Raw genomic sequence first — 6,206 nt, 5'->3', positions numbered from 1 at the left:
CAAATAGAGAGTCACTACATTGATTTCTGTTCAAGTCCCTGACAGTCTCTTTGTGTGTGTGTGTGTGTGTGTGTGTGTGTGTGTTCTGGTGATTCCTCCAGCTTTCTGAGTTATCTAATGTCTTCATACTAATGTCTTCATACATATTTTCCTTTTTTTTTTGTTAATTTAAGCTTATCTTACTTTGATTTGTGTGTGTGTTTGTACATGTGTGTGTTTGTGTGTTTATGTATATGTTTACATGTTTTTGCATAGGTCAGAGGTCAACGTTGCTCAATTGCTCTTCACCTTGCTTTTGAAGAAAGGGTCTCTTACTGAAATTTTGAAGTTGGAATCCACCAATTCATCCAGGCTGGCTGGCCAACAAGCCTCCGGAATCCTCTGTCTTCATATGTTCCTAGTGCTGTGCTTAGAGACGTACATTGCTAGGCCAGGCATGCTTTTATGTGGATGTTGGGGTTCAAACCTCAGGTCCTTGTGCTTGTATGGCAACACTGCCGCAACTAAACCATCTCCCCAGTCTCTTGGCTTTCTTTTACTTTCAACTAAGCTTCTTGCCAGGCAGTGGTGGTGCACCCCTGTAATCCCAGCACTTGGGAGGCAGAAGCAGGCAGATTTCTGAGTTCGAGACCAACCTGGTCTGCAGAGTGAGCTCCAGGACAGCCAGGGCTACACAGAGAAACCCTGTCTCGAAAAACGAAACGAAACAAAACAACAAAACCCCTAAGCTTCTTTTTTTTAACAGCTGGTAAATATGTAATTATTTCTGTTAAACACAATCCTAGCTCTTATTTTAACACATTCTTTCAGGGGTCTCAGGTCTCCATGGTCAAGTTCTGGAGGCAACTTCCTACTTTCGACCGTATAGCAAAATCTTCATATTTCAATAGTAGTGACTAAGAGTCCCAGAATTTCTCCATTTCTTTCTTTTTTCATTTAAATTTTAACTACATAGGGACTGTTGATGATATTTTAATCTTTGCATTTAGCATAGCTAGCATATCCGATGTCATGGCCGGTTCTCATAGGAAGTATTGTTTGGTGCCTCAAAAATGCTTTGGAGTTAAAGGGGCCTCAGTCTATCACGTAAAAATACGATGATTCAGAACAGATAATGGTCCTGAAATAATATTCTACATATGAAACAATAAGTGGTAAAGACTGAGAGCAGCCTCAGCAAGGAAATAACTTATACACCCGGACAAACCAGACAGAATCAGACTCCTTAGATAATGCTAAGGAAGATGCCTAATGTAAGATCCGAATTTAGGTCACATTTCATACACCATGTGTTCATAAAGCTCTCCTGTTTCTTAGCAACCATCACCTGGTTGTCAAGTTTTCACTTGATTTTTTTTTTTTAAATAGACACTTGACTTTAAAAAAAAAAAAAGATCTGGCCTCACTGATACTTAAGTGTGACATCTAGGTTAGTGTTAGAATAATTACATTCTTCTGTTTAAAATACTTCTAAAATTAATTGTTCAAAGTTTGCTTGTTTTAAAAACTACATAAATTGTTACTTGATATCTATCATTGTAGATAATAAAAGAATTGTGAGTGTCTTCTGTGACTGACTTAACACATTTGCTCAACAAAATATATTAATAATCTGTTATAGGCCTAGGAGATTTAAAAAATTGAATCAGAGTTCATTTTGCTCTCGGGGACATTATGCTGAGAGAGAGAGAGAGAGAGAGAGAGAGAGAGAGAGAGAGAGAGAGAGAGAGAGAGAGAGAGAGAGGGGAGAGGAGAGAGGAGAGAGGGGAGGGAGAGAGATTAATAGATATCATAGCAGAAAACTGGGGCACACTGAGAATTCACTGAGAATTCACTTTGGGAGGGCACGGGACAGTCAGAAACGCCTCACAGAGAGAGCAGCATTTGACTATTAAGCCTTCGTGTTTCCATCTTGGTCATATTTGGTCTTTCCCCAAAGCTGGAATCCATCATTTTACCCCTTAACATGAGAAGAAACTTTTGAAATTAGTGATATTGAGAGGACTGTAATGCATGTGTACACTAGGAGTGAGGTGTTCCTGACAACGTGATTATTACCATGTAGATTATCATGTAGATTATCATGTAGATTATTATTCTACATGGAGAAGGGAAATGTAAACAAGTAAACTATTCCTATGTAAAAAGTCGATTATTATTCATAGTCATCTCAGTTTTTGCTACGTACGCATCCAATTCTGTAGGAAATACACAGGTATGCGAGATATTTTTCTGTTTATTTATTTATTCTTTTTTTATTTATTTGATATATTTTTATTTACATTTCAAATGTTTTCCCCTTTTCTGGCTCCCCACTCCCCGAAAGTCCCATAAGCCCTCTTCCCTCCTCCTATTCCCCCACCCACCCCTTCCCACTTCCCTGTTCTGGTATTCCCCTACACTGCTGTACTGAGTCTTTCCAGAACCAGGGGCCACTCCTCTGTTCCTCTTGGACATCATTTAATGTGTGGATTATGTCTTGGGTATACAAAGTTTCTAGGCTAATATCCACTTCTCAGTGAGTGCATACCATGATTGATCTTTTGAGACTGGGTTGCCTCACTTAGTATGATGTTCTCCAGCTCCATCCATTTGTCTAAGAATTTCATGAATTCATTGTTTCTAATGGCTGAATAGTACTCCACTGTGTATATATACCACATTTTCTGTATCCATTCCTCCATTGAGGGATATCTGGGTTCTTTCCAGCGTCTGGCTATTATAAATAAGGCTGCTATGAACATAGTGGAGCATGTGTCCTTATTGCATGCCAGGGAATCCTCTGGGTATATGCCCAGAGTGGTATTGCAGGGACCTCCAGAAGGTTCATGCCCATATTTCTGAGGAACAGCCAGACCGATTTCCAAAGTGGTTGTACCATCTTGCAATCCCACCAGCAGTGAAGGAGTGTTCCTCTTTCTCCACATCCTTGCCAATACCTGCTGTCTCCTGAGTTTTTAACTTTAGCCTTTCTGACTGGTGCGAGGTGAAATCTCAGGGTTGTTTTGATTTGCATTTCCCTAATGACTAATGATGCTGAACATTTCTTAAGGTGCTTCTCAGCCATCCAACGTTCTTCATGTGAAAATTCTTTGTTTAGCTCTGTACCCCACTTTTTAATAGAGTTATTTGGTTCTCTGGGGTCTACCTTCTTGAGTTCTTTGTATATATTAGATATTAGCCCTCTGTTGGATTTAGGGATAGTGAAAAGCCTTTCCCAATCTGTTGGTTGACATTTTGTCCTTTTGACAGTGTCCTTTGCCTTACAAAAACTTTGGGATTGAAGACCCAGAAATGAACCCACATGCCTATGGTCACTTGATCTTCAACAAAGGAGCTGAAAACATCCAGTGGAAAAAAAGATAGCTTTTTCAACAAATGGTGCTGGTTCAATTGGAGGTCAGCATGCAGAAGAATGTGAATTGATCCATTCTTATCTCCCTGTACTAAGCTCAACTCCAAGTGGATCAAGGACCTCCAAATAAAACCTGACACACTGAAACTAATAGAAAAGAAACTGGGGAAGACCCTTGAGGACATGGGCACAGGGGAAAAGTTCCTGAACAGAACACTAATAGCTTATGCTCTAAGATCAAGAATTGACAAATGGGACCTCATAAAATTACAAAGTTTCTATTTATTCTTATTCTTTAATCCTTTTTTCATCCCCCTCCTGGTCTGCCTCTCCAACCACTCCCCATCCCATACCTGCTGCCTGGACTCCAAAAGGGTGTCCCTACCATCCCCTGGCTTCCCACAAGGCCTTACCACTCCCTGTTCTCGAGGGTTAGGTGCATCTTCTCTCTCTGGGGACAGACCAGGCAGTCCTCTGCTGTATATGTGTCCGAGGCCTCATATCAACTGGTGTTCACTGTCCGGTTGGTGGCCCAGTGTCTGAGAGATCTCAGGGTCCAGGTCAGTTGAGACTGCTAGACTCCCCACAGGCTGCCCTCCTCCTCAGCTTCTTCTAGCTTTTTCCCAGTTCAACCACAGGGATCCTCAGCTTCTGTCCATTCCTGGGGGCTAGGAGGTATTTCTGTAGGATTGTGATTATTTTAAGTTGGTGATTTTTAAATGTCAGTGTTTTCTGTTTTTCTTAAATGAACATGTGTTTGAGTGCTTTAAATGATATATTACTTTTCTATTGCTGTGATAAAACACTGTGCGAAAGATAACTTATGAAAGAAAGTGTTTAAATGAATTTACAGATCCAGAGGAGAAGAGTCTATCAGCGAAGACATGGTGGCAGGGTCATCTAAGAGCTCCCATCTCAAACTGCAAGCAGGAGCCCATGCCAGGAATCTCAGTAGTCTTTTGACACCTCAGATATGTTCCCAGTGACATACTTCATCCACAAGACCACACCTCTCAATCCTTTCCAAACAATTTCACCAACCAGAGACCAACTATTCAAACCTAGGAGTCTATAGGGGCCATTCTCCTTTAAACTACCACAAATGATAGAATAGCAGTTGGGACTTTGGTTTCAATTATCACTCAAAATTTGTTATTCCCAATTTTCAATTTTCCAATTGGCACATGTTCTAAGGGTTAGTAGATATGATTGGGGAAAAGGAAAGAGCTTATAATTTAGGAGGGTGGAAGTTCTAGGAACAGGTGCCATGTTTTGCTCTGTACCAACTCTCCCTGATTAGTTTATGACAGGTGTTAGTAACTTCAATCCTCAGAACAGTGTACCTCTAAATCTTTGCAGTGCACTGCAGGTGATGGGTGAGAGGGAGGGGTGTGGGGTGGCTGGGACCACCGGGACATGACATCGTGTGCTGGGGATCCGACTACTTAAAAAGAGTAAGGAAGATGGTCCCTGGTTTACCTTGACATACATATGACTTGATTTGGGGAGTAGATGAGGATTTTGAGGAAGAGAATAATTCTTTAGTCTTATATAAGTCACGTGACCATGATTTTCAGATCAAATCCATAAGTAGCTGTCCTGCTTCTATCTGTGTTACTGGACACAGATTTAAGGAATCCACTCAAAAACCAGGAACTGGACTCTTATTCATTCACTGAAGAAAGGGTGGTGGATTGAGGCTCAGGGCAAGGCATTATGAAAATGGTGTTTGTCTGCTGGTGAATTAAGACCAGAGAGTGTCTTTCACAAATGGTTTCATTTTTCAGAGCTGAAATTAATGTATTGTGATACACCTGAACAGAACGTGTGGAGTTAAAAATGGTTTTTGAACAGGACTCAGTGGGTGCAAAGAAACTAGATCATCCTTCAACCTGGTTTTAAAATACAGAACTTGCAGTTCCTATTTCAAGATCAGATATAAAAATAGGTAATGTATAGTGGAGAATTTTTCATTAAATATAACGTTTGTGTTTTTTAGCATAGACCTATCAGTCAATAGGTGTCCACCAAGAAGTGTTTCTATGGCTTTAAATTGTTATATCACTTTGTTCATTCACCATCTATTATAACTGTTATATGTATTAAGTGATAACTCCAGAAACAATCATTTCCTTTTAAAACATTTTCTATATTTCCACAGACCACCCCAGTTGGGTATGGGGATCCCTGGGATGAGGGTCCCAAAGTCCAGGTGGGTGAGGATTGGGTGATGACAAACAGAAACAAACACAGAGGCAGTTTGAATCTGAGTGTATTTTGCAGCTCTCAAGCAGAGGATTTTATTTATTTTTTTTTATTCGATATATTTTTTATTTACATTTCAAATGACTTCCCCCTTTCTAGACCCCCAACCCCCGAAAGTCCCATAAGCCCTCTTCCCTCCCCCTGCTCTCCCACCCACCCCTTTCCACTTCCCTGTTCTGGTTTTGCCCTATACTGCTTCACTGAGTCTTTCCAGAACAAGGGGCCACTCCTCCATTCTTCTTGTACCTCATTTGATATGTGGATTATGTTTTGGGTATTCCAGTTTTCTAGGTTAATATCCACTTATTAGTGAGTGCATACCATGATTGATCTTTTGAGACTGGGTTACCTCACTTAGTATGATGTTCTCCAGCTCCATCCATTTGCCTAAGAATTTCATGAATTCATTGTTTCTAATGGCTGAATAGTACTCCATTGTGTATATATACCACATTTTTTGGATCCACTCTTCTGTTGAGGGATACCTGGGTTCTTTCCAGCTTCTGGCTATTATAAATAGGGCTGCTATGAACATAGTGGAGCATGTATACTTATTACATGCCGGGGAATCCTCAAGCAGAGGATT

The sequence above is a fragment of the Apodemus sylvaticus genome, chromosome 4 (genome assembly GCF_947179515.1).
Source record: "Apodemus sylvaticus chromosome 4, mApoSyl1.1, whole genome shotgun sequence".
Classification (NCBI taxonomy): Eukaryota; Metazoa; Chordata; class Mammalia; order Rodentia; family Muridae; genus Apodemus; species Apodemus sylvaticus.
The sequence above is the reverse complement of the archived record's forward strand: the minus strand, read 5'-3'. Positions refer to the sequence as shown.